Source organism: Capra hircus, chromosome 15 (genome assembly GCF_001704415.2).
Source record: "Capra hircus breed San Clemente chromosome 15, ASM170441v1, whole genome shotgun sequence".
In the NCBI taxonomy this organism is placed as follows: domain Eukaryota; kingdom Metazoa; phylum Chordata; class Mammalia; order Artiodactyla; family Bovidae; genus Capra; species Capra hircus.
This window is the reverse complement of record NC_030822.1, coordinates 67588162-67602423: the sequence shown is the minus strand read 5'-3', so window position 1 is coordinate 67602423 and position 14262 is coordinate 67588162.

Sequence of the window (14262 nt, the reverse complement as noted above, 5' to 3'; positions counted from 1 at the left end):
CTGAGTATTAGGATATGAATTTCCCAGAACTGGGCCCTCACCTTAAAGTGCTTATAGGATTTGGATCCTCAGCAGTAATCAGATTGAATCAAGGATTAGAATTCCTGCTCCCCAGTACCTAGACTGGGAGGCTTGAGGCCCTCCATTGCACTCCCATTTTGTTGTGGCATCCCGTGTGCTGATTTCCAGGGTGGGGCTAGAGGCCTGCTTGTTTGCAGTCTGGGCTCCTTATCTCTGTCCCTGTGTCTCAATGCCAAGCTAGAGAAGGAGAGTTAGCATGGAGAATGAGGACACCAAGAAGTGCCTCTGCCCAAAGGCAGGAGAGAGAAAGAGAGACAAAGAGTCCAACTAAGCAAAGGAACGAGATGAACACGTATTCTCTTTCCTTTTTTTCTAGTCTTTCTTTCTCTTTCTCTTTCTTTCTTTTTCTTCTTTTTAACCCAGGGAAGTAAAGAAAAACAACTGCCTAAATTAATACTGCCCTGAGGGCAGCCTGAATGGGCCTGACTTGAACAGAGTAGCTTGTTACCCTGCTGCCATAATGACCCTTACAGTGTCCAAGAAAATGCATGGATGAACTCACTGGGTTGAACAACACGCTCAGTGTCTTGAGAACAAACAGACTTTTCTTTGGTGTTAGTTACAAACATCTTTTCTTTCTGCTTGTTCAGTTCAGTTCTCCAAGAAGCAAGAGCTAATCTCCTGTGGAAGTTCAGGGAAAGGCATGTGACACAGCTCCGAGGTGCCTGAATCACATGTTGGGGGAAGGCCCCCGATTGGCTTTGGTGGGGGCTCTGCCTTCTGTCCCAGCTCTCCTACCCTGTGTCTAAGGGAAGAATCATCATGCAGAGCCTGAGCCTTAGTTTTCTCATCTTCAGAATGGAAACAGGAGTAGTCCATCCAATTAACCACACTAATTTATAGATTTTTAATTTAATGGATTCATTCACCTATATAGCACTGAGCTGCTGTGCACCAAGCCAGAGACTGAGGCCACAAAGGCACAATTTCTGCCTTTGAAGAACTCAAAGTTAATGGGAATCCTAGACAATAATTGGTCAACTACAATGCAATATTAAAGGGACAGGAGAAGTAATAGTATCACTTAGAATGGTCAATAACCCAAGCTCAAATAAAAGACCATTCAGAAAAGGCATCCTTATAGAATAGATATTGACACTGAATCTCAGCAGATGAGTGAGTTAACCAGTCAAGAAGCAGGGGCAGAAAAGTTACAAAGAACTTACAATCAAGAGAAAGCCTATTTCTTCTGGAAAGCAAGGTGGGTAAGTATGAATGAATGAAGCCTCCTGGGAAGAGTAAGAGATGATGCTGAGAAGGGTAGATGCCCAAAGAGGCAGGGCTACTCTAGATTGAGCTGATTTCAATTTATGCATAATGCTTTGGGGAATTTTTACTTACCAGTAAAGTCTATGTTATAATACACTGTCAAGGTTGCAGTGAAGATCTTAGGCCAAACTCCATATGCTCTATCTTTTTCGTATGTTTCCTTTTCTTGAATCCCAAACATAAAGTTTCTACCACTGTATGATTTAAAGTGTTGTTGCAATAGTATTGAAGATGTGGATCACTGGAAATGCAGACCAAATACAGACTATTTCAAAATATAAGTGATTTTGGAGATTTTCTATTTTCCAGAAGCAATTTAACCTCCAGAGATACAGCATATAATATAGTGTATAGTTCTGTTGGCAACTTAGTTATGTTTGGAACTACATTTCCCAGAATCCCTTTTCTTACACGGCCTGAGTTACAGTTGCCAAAAGTGAAAATCCACACTACTCTCTGAACAGAAATTCCATGAAAAACCTGGACAGTGTTTTAAAAAGCAGAGACATTACTTTGCCAACCAAAGTCCGTCTAGTCAAAGCTATGGTTTTTCTAGTAGTCATGTATGGATGTGAGAGTTGGACTATAAAGAAAGCTGAGCACCAAAGAATATATGCTTTTGAACTGTGGTGTTGAAGAAGACTCTTGAGAGTCCCTTGGACTGCAAAGAGATAAAATCAGTCAATTCTAAAGGAAATCAGTCCTGAATATTCATTGGAAGGACTGATGCTGAAGCTGAAGCTCCAATACTATGGCCACCTGATGGAAAGAGTCAACTCATTGGAAAAGACCCTGATGCTGGGAAAGATTGAAGGCAGGAGGAGAAGGGGATGACAGAGGATGAGATGGTTGGATGGCATCACTGATTCAATGAACAAGAGTTTGAGCAAGTTCCAGGAGATGATAAAGGACAGGGAAGCCTAGCGTGCTGCAGTCCATGGGGTTGCAAAGAGTCAGACATGACTGACTGACTGAACAAAAACAACTCAGAACATAACACACACTCCTTAGCTTTGCCTAGGCAGTCCTCAGGCCTCTTGAAGGGCCCAGGCTAAGTCTATACTGATCCCTGTCTTCATCTCTGCCTTGAACATTCTTTCCCCTTCACCTCTATTCCCTTATTTTTAACTCTCAGATTATATCTTTTTCTGTGAAGATTTTTAAAGAAGTCTATGAACACTTCTAAATCCTTTCCATTTAAATCTCAGTGTTTATCGACTACTTTGACCACTAGAAAACAGCGGAAGTGACACTATGTGACTTGTGAGTTTAAGTCATAAAAAGCTATGCATTTCTGCATCATTTACTGGAATACCTTCTCTTGGAATCCCCAATTACATGTAAGAAATCTGGCTACTTTGAAGCCTCCATGATGGACACACCATGTGTAGATATTTGGGACAATAGCTACAGTTAAGCCTAACTTTAGTTAAGCCTTCAAGAAATTTCTACCAAGGCAACAGCAAGTGAATTAAGCTATGTGGGATCTTACATTCTAGGTCATCTCTTAAATGAATAGGGGATGTTACCTTGTGTCATGCCTCACATACCCTCTTAATTTAATAAAAAGTTCTCTAAGTATCTTAAGGATGTATCTCATAGGCCTTCTTAGTAAAAGTATTGTTTCCAAGACTCAGAGGCATTTCCCCACAATAGCCTCACAGGTGGCCCAAAGTTGAAAAGAAATCATCTTTAAGAGATTTATGACAATGACTTTTTGTTTATTGAAATAAATTGTATTAATTGTTACATAAGCAACCCACAAACTTTTAAAAGAATGTATGTCAATAGGGACTGAAAGGGACAGAAACAATACAAAAAGAAAAGATGTCTTTTCTATGAGCGAGAAGCACACTGAGAAAATTACTCAGCTGAAAACATAGGCAGGGAGTGGAATCAAGAGAACAGACAATAGACCTGCGAGTCATGGAGAATTCCTAGGAGCATGATTCAGGCCTAACCATAGAATAGACAACATATTCTTGATTCAGTTTCAGAATTGTTATGAATCAGTGACTGCTATGTGCCTTCTATTGCCTTCCTTTTGGAACAGGATGATATATTTCAGTTTTCCTATTCCTTATCACTACCTTGGGGGTGAAGATGGAAAAATGCCTCTTTAGATTTAGAGGGGCTGTACCTAGAGAACTGGACCTGAGGAGACTCATCTGTTTCTTGATATAATTTAGGCAATGACATGTTCGATCTCAGGCCTGAACCCAGTGCCACAAGATGAGACTTTTAAAGGAGGAGGAAGTGAATGTGTTTTGCATATATGAGAAATTTAGATGACTTTTGGTAACAGAGATGACTGTGACAATTTTAAAAGGTTTAACAATTTTAACACTCCTATTAAAAGAAGTTATCTAAATCCTCTCCACTTGAACCTAGAAAGGCTTGTGACTGCTTTGACCCACAGAGTCCTGTTATCCCCGGCAAGGTCACAGACAAGTTAGTGAAGTCATGTTGGAATTTTCAGAATAATCTGACCCCAAAGCTGAATATCACCAGGTAACCTCCATCAATAACATGCAGAAGAAATGAATCACCTAGCTGACCCCTGCCTAAATTCCTAAATTATAAACAAATGAGCTCTAAATAAATGGCTATAGTTTTTAGTGACTAATTTTTTTGATAGCTATACAGCAGAAAATAACTGGAATATCACTCAAGGCCAGCTATAAATGCCCTGTGTCTATGCCTCTATGAAACTCTATCCTTTTTAAACTATGTAGTATAATCATCTGTGAAAGACCTATATTCTGACAAATATAGAATACTGATGAAGGAAATTGAAGATGATATAAAATGAAAAGATATACTGTGCTCTTGGATTGGAAGAATGTATGTTATTAAAAAGGCCATACTACCCAAAGGTATCTACAGATTTAATGCCATCCCTATCAAACACCCCTGAAATTTTTCAAAGAACTAGAGCAAATTATCCTAAGTTTTAGACAGAATCACAAATGATCCAGAATTACCAAAGTGATCTTGAGGAAAAAAGTTCAAATCTGAAAGTATCATCCACCTTGATTTCGGACCATACTACAAGGCTACAGTAATCAAAACAGCACCAAATAGGCACAAAAACAGACACATAAATTAATGGAACAGAATAGAGAGCTGATAATTAAACCCAGGCATCTATGGTTAATTAATCTATGACAAATGAGACAAGAGTACATAACAGAGAAAAGACAGTCTCTTCAGTAAGTGATACCAGTAAAACTGGATAGCTACATGTAAAAGATTGGGGGTAGAACATTTCTACACACCATATACAAAAATTAAGTCAAAATGGATTAAAGACTTAAATGTAAGACCTCAAATCATAAAATTCCTAGAAGAAAACATAGAACACTCTTTGACATAAATCACAGCATTATTTTTGTGGATCTGTCTCCTAAGGCAAAAGAAATAAAAGCAAAAATAAACAAATGGACCTAATTAAATTTAAAAGCTTTTGCACAGCAAAAGAAACCATCAACAAAACAAAAAGACAGTCTACAGAATAGGAGAAAGTATTTGCAAGTGATACAACAGACAGGGGATTAATATTAAAAGTATATTAACAGTCATAAAGCTTAATATCAAAAAAAATAAGCAACCCAATCAAAAAATGAGCAGCTATGTTCCCCAAAGAGACATACAGGTGGCTAACAGGCCTATGAAAAAATGCTCAATAGCACCAATAATATGGAAATGCAAATCAAAACTATAATGAGATATCACCCCATTCCTGTTAGGATGGCTATTATCAAAGAGCTCATAAATAACAAATGTTGATGAAGTCGTGGAGAAAAGGGAATCCTCTTACCTTGCTGGTGGGAATGTAAACTGATACAACCACAGTGGAAAACATGGAGGTTCCTCAAAACACTAAAAATAGAGCTATCATATGACCTAAAATCCAGGGTATATATTCAAAAAAAAGGAAAGTACTAATTTGAAATGATACACATATCCCCATTTTCATAGCAGCACTAATTACAATAGCCAAAACATGGAATCAGCACAAATATCCATCTAGATATTAATGGATAAAAAAGTTGTAGTAGGTATATACAGTGAACTACTGTTGTTGTTTAGTCACTCAGTTGTGTCCAACTCTTTGCAATCCATGGACTGTAGCTTGCCAGGCTCCTCTGTCCATGGAATTTCCCAGGCAAAAATACTGAAGAAATGTGCCATTTCCTTCTCCAGGGGATCTGGCAGACCCAGGGGTCGAACCTGAGTCTCCTGCATTGGCAGGCAGTTTCTTTACCACTGAGCCACCAGGGAAGCCCAGACTGCCTTAAAAAAGAATGAAGTTCTGCCATTTGTAGCAATGTGGATGAAACTACAGAACATTATTCTTAGTGAAATAAGCCAGAACAAAAAGTGCAAATGCTCTATGATAATCACTTATATGTGGAATCTAAAAAATGAAACAAATGAAAGTATATAGCAAAACAGAAATAGACTCACAGATATAGAAAACAAATGCGTGGGGCCCATTGGGGAGGGAAGGGAAGAGGGGCAAGGTAGGGGTATGGGATTAAGAGGTACAATCTACTATGTATAAAATAGACCCGAAGATTATACAGCGCAGGCAGTTACAGCCATTATTTTATAATAACTTTAGATGGAGTATAATCTATAAAAGTGCTGAGTCACTATGTCATATCCCTAAAGCGAATATAACGTAAATCCACTACGTGTGCGTGCATGTGTGCTAAGGCACTTCAGTTGTGTCCCACTCTTTATGTCCCCATGGACTGTACCCTGCCAGGCTCCTTTGTCCGTGGACTTCTCCAGGCAAGAATCCTGGAGTGGATTGCCATATCCTTCTCCAAGGGGATCTTCCCAGCCCTGGGACAAAACCCGAATCTCTCTCATTGCAGGCAGATTCTTTACTGTTTGAGTTACCTGGGAAGCTCCACCAGGCTCCTTAGATTAAACTAAAAATAAAAAACAAAAAACTGTAGAATAATTGTCTATTCATTTGCTGGTGAGTGCTTCTTGAGGGTAAGGATGGTCACTAGCATCAAGAACATTAGCTTGCATAGTAGGTACCCAGCATATATATTTTTTTCTTTTTCTCACCCTGATATATATATGCATGCAAATACATACATATATATAAAGAACACTGGAGTGGGTTGCCATTTTCTTCTCCAATGCATGAAAGTGAAAAGTGAAAGTGAAGTCACTCAGTTGTGTCTGACTCTTCGGGACCCCACGGACTGCAGCCTACCAGGTTCCTTTGTCCATGGAAGTTTCCAGGCAAGAGTACTGGAGTGGGTTGCCATTGCCTTCTCCGATAGAGAGAGAGAGAGAGAGAGAGAGAGAGAGAGAGAGAGAGAGAGAGAGAGAGAGAGAGAGAGGATGGAGAGTTTTAAACATATTCCTTTGTTGTTGCTCTGGTCTCACTAGATTGAGTTTGTGTCTTCTGACTTCCACCATGTCCTATAGGACTATGGGCTTGGTCTGTTTGTGGATATTTCTATGAGAAAAACAAAATAAAATAGGAAAAACAAAAATAAGAAAAACAAAAAAACAGGCCCAGAGTAGTTAGTTCTTCTGGAAATATATGTGGATTTGAAACCAAAGGGGATAATAGCTGTGCAGGAACATGTTTTGGGTTTTGCCTCTCCCAGAACCTTTGAGAAATAGAACATAATGTGTAGCCAAACCTCAAACACCCCTGGGTTTGCACATCTCTAATAATCCCATCCAGATACAGTTACTTTCATATAATAGAGTTCTGGTTCCAAGGTTTCTGCAGTATGAAAAACAACTCCTAGAGAGAATTGGTCTTCTGAGAGCAGCAGCCTGCCTGATTCTCCCACAGCTGCATAGTCACCCCAGACATTTCAGACCTGACTCTCAACCTTCCTGTTTCAAAAATAATCACTTTACTTCAATGTGTGAAGAGTTTAACACTGAAAAGAGTTGGGATCCAAGCCAGGCTTGAATCCCAGCTCTGTCTCTCACCAGCCATGTGACTGTCAGCAAGTTACTTAATCTCTCTGAGCCTGTTACCATATAAGCAAAAGAAAGGAATACTAGTGTTTGCTTATAAGGTGGTTGCAAGCAATGACTTGTTGGTACTGTTCTTCACTTCCCTTCTCCAGTTTTTCAATAAAAAATTATCTGACTCTGTTCTGAGATACTGGATTGGTCACAGTCACCCTGGAAACCTATTATGTTGCCTCTTTTCTTGAGAGAAATGTGCCAAACCAGTGCTTGGCATAAAGTGTGAGCGAATCAATATCACAAAGGAATATATGTGTGTGTATATATATATATTCCAGTTTATTTTTCTTTAGTTCATGACCTGCCCCATTTTCCTGTGATTTCTACTCAAGCTGTCAAGGGCAGACTTCTATTGTTACATGACTGTATTTTCTGAACTACAAATAAGGATTCATGGGTTCACAAATACAAATGTTCTTAAGGGGGCAACATGACTCAACATTTTAAATAGAGACTGCCTTTTAAAAATGTAGGACATATGGTGACCATACCCATAGTTCTCAAAGCCAGATGCTGACTGGCTCCAAGAGAAGAAAAACAAAACAATCAGAAATCTCTTCTATTTGCCAAAACAAATCTTGTGTCTCTCCCAGTGTTATTCCTGTAGATATCTTTGTTTGAATTGGGCCTGTTCACCAGTTCCATTTCTAGTACCATCTCTGGTGATGGGGGAAAAAAAAGTCTGCATGTTCACTCATGTTAGCAAGGAATATTTTTTTGGATAGATTTTAGAAGCAAAGAAAATTGGAAAATTGAATTTTTGTGTGTACAAAGCTAGTGGAGGTAATGGAATTCTAGTTGAGCTACTTCAAATCCTGAAAGATGATGCTGTGAAAGTGCTGCACTCAATATGCCAGCAAATTTGGAATTTCATTCCAATCCCAAAGAAAGGCAATGCCAAAGAATGCCAAAGAACTAAAGAATGCCAAACTACCGCACAATTGCACTCATCTCACATGCTAGCAAAGTAATGCTCAAAATTCTCCAAGCCAGGCTTCAATAGTACATGAACTGTGAACTTCCAGACGTTCAAGCAAGATTTAGAAAAGGCAGAGGAACCAGAGATCAAATTGCCAACATCCACTGGATCATTGAAAAAGCAAGAGAGTTCCAGAAAAACATCTATTTCTGCTTTATTGACTATGCCAAAGCCTTTGCCTGTGTGGATCACAACAGACTGTGGAAAATTATTCAAGCGATGGGAATCCCAGACCACTTGACCTGTCTCCTGAGAAATCCATATGCAGGTCAAGAAGCAACAGTTAGAACTGGACATGGAACAACAGACTGGTTCCAAATCAGGAAAGGAATACGTCAAGGCTGTATATTGTCACCCTGCTTATTTAACTTATATGCAGAGTACATCATGAGAAATGCTGGACTGAGTAAAGCACAAGCTGGAATCAAGATTGCAGGAGAAATATCAATAACCTCAGATATGCAGATGACACCACCGTTATGGCAGAAAGTGAAGAAGAACTAAAGAGCCTTTTGATGAAAATGAAAGACTAGAGTGAAAAACTTGGCTTAAAACTCAACATTCACAAAACTAAGATCATTGCATTTGGTCCCATCACTTCATGGCAAATAGATGGGAAAACAATGGAAACAGTGACAGACTTTATTTTGGGGGCTCCAAAATGACTGCAGATGGTGATGACAACCATGAAATCACAATACTCTTGCTCCTTGGAAGAAAAGCTATGACAAACCTAAGCAGCATATTTAAAAAGCAGAGACATTACCTTGCCAACAAATGTCTGTCAAGTCAAAGCTATGGTTGTTCCAGTGGTCATAAATGGATGTGAGAGGTGGACTATAAAGAAAGCTGAGCACTGAAGAACTGATGCTTTTGAACTGTGATTTGAAGAGGACTCTTGAGAGTCCTTTGGACTGCAAGGAGATCCAACTGGTCCATCCTAAAGGATATCCGTTCTGAATATTCATTGGAAGAACTGAGGCTGAAGCTCCAATACTTTGGCCATCTGATGGGAAGAACTGACTCATTTGAAAAGACCCCGATGCTGGGAAAGATTGAAGGCAAGAGGAAAAGGGGACAACAGAGGATGAGAGGGTTTGATAGCTTCACTGACGCTATGGCCATGAGTTTGAGTAAGCTCTGGGTGTTGGTGATGGACAGGGAGGCCTGGCGTGCTGCAGTCCATGGGGTCACAAAGAGTCGGACATGACTGAGTGACTGAACTGAACTGATGTGGTTTCTTTTCCTTTTTTCCCCCTATATAGATAGTCTTCTGCTATAACTTGTCCTTCTGGTGTCTCACTAATTAATAATAATTATTTTAAAAATATAACAAAATTATTATTATTACTAACAACATTCTGTATGATGGGCATTTATCATGCATTTTATCCTAGGTATATTTAATGGACTTTCAAGGTAGATATCACTGTCTCCAGTGATTAGAGTGATTAAGAAACTGGTCCAAGTTCACAGAATTAGCAAGTGATAGAATAGGGATTTGAACCCAGAAATATCTGACTTTGATCCCCAAAATGTCAATTAAACATGTACTGAACATGTACCCAGTGCTGCACTAAAATATTTAATCAATTACTTTATCTGATCCTCACAGCTGCCAAGATTAAGAAAATTTCCCAGGGTCATTGAATTTGTAATTAGAACCAAATCCACATTCTTCTTTTCTTTCTTCTTCTTCTTCTTTTTTTTTTTTGAGTACATTTTCAGAACTTTTTCTAAGCCCCCACATGACATCTGGTAGCAGAAGGGCAAAAAACCAAAACAAAGCACCTTAATCTTGTGTTTAGAAACTTGAGTCCTAGGAGGATGCTGAATGAAGAGAACATGCATGGACGTTGGGTCTATTACCATCACAGAGTCCTAACCCTTAGTATGAATGAGTTTATTGATGGTAAGTAGTGGGAGGCTCAGGCGGTAAAGAATCTACTTGCAATGCAGGAGACCTGGGTTCGATTCCGGTGTTGGAAGGATCCCTTGGAGAAGGAAATGGCAACCCACTCCAGTATTCTTGCCTGGAGAATCCCATGGACAGAGGCACCTTGTGTGCTATAGTCCATGGGGTTGCAAAGAGTCGGACATGACTTAGTGACTAAATCACCACCAAGCAGTGGGAACAAAGCGGGTGAGTATAGAGGAGAGTTTAGGAAGTGGAATTAAGTTAGAAAAAGGAACATCAGAAGTTGAGTCTCAGCACTGTGTAGGGCTAGATTTTGTCATTTTAAATCATCTTCATTTTGACCAAAAATATTTATTAGAAAAGGCTTCAAATTACAGAGTAGAATCAAGAAGCAGAAAAAATTGGTGTCTAAAGGGTAAATGTCAGAGAATAAAATCATTCTGATTTTGGTTGAAGAAACAGAATACTTCTTTTAAGTGATTCTGCTGTAAATGAGAAAAAGAGAAAAGCATTTTAAGTTATCGTCTTAAATAATTTCCAGTTGAGATTATCAAGCTATTTCATTCACGCTTCTCATTTACCTCCTCCAACATTTAGCTGCCCAAATGAATTTGACTTGATGTGGAGAAGGCATAGGGGAAACACTAACATTCTCTGTGTTCATTTTGATCTTAAGATTCTTAATTTTTATTTTCTGAATGAATTCCCACTAATCCCAGTGATAGAATTCTTAATATTTGTGCTCATCAGAGTCAATATGGAATATACAGAGAAATCAAAAGATCAGACTAAAATTTCCCACAATCCCACTATTCTGATATTGTTAGCATTTTGATATATTCCTTATTTATTTTTCTATTTTTTATTTTAAAAATGAGGTTATAAAAATACTCTTGTTTTACTCCAAGTATCTCTTGAGCATTTGCCCATGTCATTAGTGTTTGAAGACATATATTTTAATCACAGTCTAACTGTGTATCTACAAATTGTAGTATATGTAAGCCATCCTCTGTTGTTGGCTATTTAGACTGATTTCAGATTTCCACCATTACAAATGTGGTATTAATTTTTGTACATAATCATTCCATGGCCCATACCTCTTTTAGTACACCCTCTGCTCAGCATGTCTCAGCTTTTTTTCTTTCACAGACATGATTGATAATATTCACGTTTGAGACTTTTCCTACATTCGTGTGTTAGACTTACCTAAGGTTATATCCAATTTCTTGTGTTTTAATTAAATGTAATACCTATACATTTTTCTTTCCCTCCATGCAGAAGGGTTGAGATGAGTAAAAAGTGATGTAAGGGATTTCCATGAGTCCACTATATTTTATAAATAAACACTATATGAATTTCAGTACTATATTACTAGTGATAATTTATTTCAAACATACCTTATAGCTGATTGTGCCACCTAACTGGAAAAGCACTGTTTAGCTGACCTAAGCAAGCCCTCTTGTATTCTCTGAGTGGCTTGAGCATACATTCACATTGAAGACCATATCTAACTATGATTTCTGCTTTAGAAATAAATGCACTTGTATTTATTTGCATAGTATTACATAGATGTAAATTACAAGCTATAGAGAGAATTAGATCTTCACCTGAGAAGGGAGCAGTTTAGGGTTTGGGAAGGGCTGAATAAGCATAAATGGATACTTCTTGTGTGCTTCCCCATCCCACTCTGGTCCAAAGGTTCTGATGAAACTTTCCTGAGGGCTAGCCCCTCCCTGTGCAACCGACTCTGAATCACTGCTTCAGAGAGAGCATAACTAAGCCTTTCTGTTATCCCGGGACAATATCTGTGGTCTGAAATCCTAGCTAATTCAGCTGCCTATTTCTTCATCTTTGAGTAAGGTAAGGTCAAGACTATTTTTTTTTGCTGTTTTTTAGCTTGGGAGATGCATGAAGATTTACAACTGAAAAGCACATGGGTTGGGGCATGTGGGTGGTAACTTGATATTATCTCCTCCAGGGACAGTGTTCTACTTGAAACATTTATAGGATGTGACCTTTTCATAGCTGAGAAGGGCAAGCCATCTTGGTTTGGTATTGACAGAGTGGCCCAACTTGATGGGTCTGAATGTTGCATCTTAGAATAATCTAATCATAGGTAAAAGACGTTTCCTTACTGGAAGAATTTTAATGCTGTATTAGTTGACCTTTTGTCTGCTGTGAAAGCATGAAAACTAGAACTAGTTGTTTTTTTTTTTAAGGGAATTAATTTTGTCCATTACAACTAAGAAATTGTTTAACAACCAAATTATGGGAAGAACAAGGATGCTTTCCAGTAAAGAAACAAGAAATTCTCTCTCCTTGCCACGTCCCCACCCTTCACCCTCCCCACCACCCCCACCCTGCCACCCGCCGCCCCGCCTTTCCAACTCTGGCACGGTCTTCTTTCCTCATAGGAAATTCATTCTGTGTCATTGCAAATTAGTTTTGTCCACATTGCTGAAAATGTGGGAGTAGGGTGGGAGTGATAGATCCAAGCTTTTTAAATTTTTCTTTTAGTCTTATAGTTTCTACCCCTTGGGAGGACCAACAGACTTTTCTACCACCTCAAGTCCAAAACTATACCAAAAGAGTCCTTGGCTGGTTTGGATTAAGGCAACAAAGAGGTGTCCTGAGAAAAACAGAGACATTAACAAGGAAAGTTTCTCCTAAAAAAAAAAGTGCTTACTCCATTAGGTTGCCCAAAAGCCTTCTGTTTCGGATGACTTGCTGAAGAAGGGAGTGAAAAGGGAGTTGAAAGGGGAGGGAGAAGACAAGGAAAAAGTTGTGTGTGTGTGTGTGTGTGTGTGTGTGTGTGTGTGCGCTCAATCATGACTGACTCTTCGAAACCCCATGGACTGTAGCCCGCCAGGCTCCTCTGTCCATGGAATTTTCCAGCAAGAATACTGGAGTGGGTTGCCATTTCCTTCTCCAGGGGGTCTTCCTGACCCAGGGTTTGAACCTGCATCTCCTGCATTGGCAGGCACATTCTCTACCAGCTGAGCCACCGGGAAATCCCCTGAGTGTTACAGGACACATACCCAAGTTGCTTATTTTTCCTGTTGCTTATGATTCTGTTTCTCCCCTCAATTCTCTGGCACTAAGGTTCACAAAGGGAGGCTAGAATTCATGAGGCTGGAAGACTCATCTGGAGCAGGAGCTGGGTGTTTTTTGGAGTGTCAATTCCCCTGGTGAGTTCTAGCTGCAAAACAGTCGAGGTGTGTGCTCTTTCCCACACCCTGGCTTTCAGCTGCCTTCCTCTGTGGCCAACTGAAAACTGTATGCTAATGGGAAATGCATATGGTAAACCCAGAAAAGCCACAATGTCAAAAGCAATAGGCAGTGGACCAGGCAAGTATGAGATAGGTCTCTACTGGCCTCTGCCACCATTTCTACCTGAAGTTTCAACATGAGTAATGTTTGACATCCATGAATTTTCCTTCAAAATTTCCCTGCCCAAGTCCATGCAAAGGACAGGTGGTATGATACAAGTACATGGCCTTGAGCAGGTGACTTTGGATCTGTGCCTCATTACAAATGTAATTATATATATAAAACATTATAACTTTTACCTTTGGTGGAGATATCAAACTTAAAAGCCTAGATGCCAGGCAAGTTATATTAAAAAATTGTTGTGGAAAGGATGAAATGAGAGATTTTCTTCTAGCAGGTTATTGTTATAGGGCTTACTACTGTCCAAACATCTCTCTTTTTTTCTTTTAAGAGAACATGTAAATCCAGCCTTTTCAAGAATGATTGAACATGGCCCACCCAAATGCATAAATGGACTGTTTTCAGGCCCTTTCACTCTGTAGGACTCAAACTTTTAGCTCTGTCTTCCTGTTTTTGGAGATCTGGCCTTTAGACCCCCTTTGGCATTGTATGTTTCTGTTCTTTATTTGGTGGTCAGAGAAGTTATCTTGTTTTTTGAGCAAGGCTATATCTTTTTATCTCTCACTTCTCATTTTACCTTACTTGTCTGTCTTTGAGTGGGAAA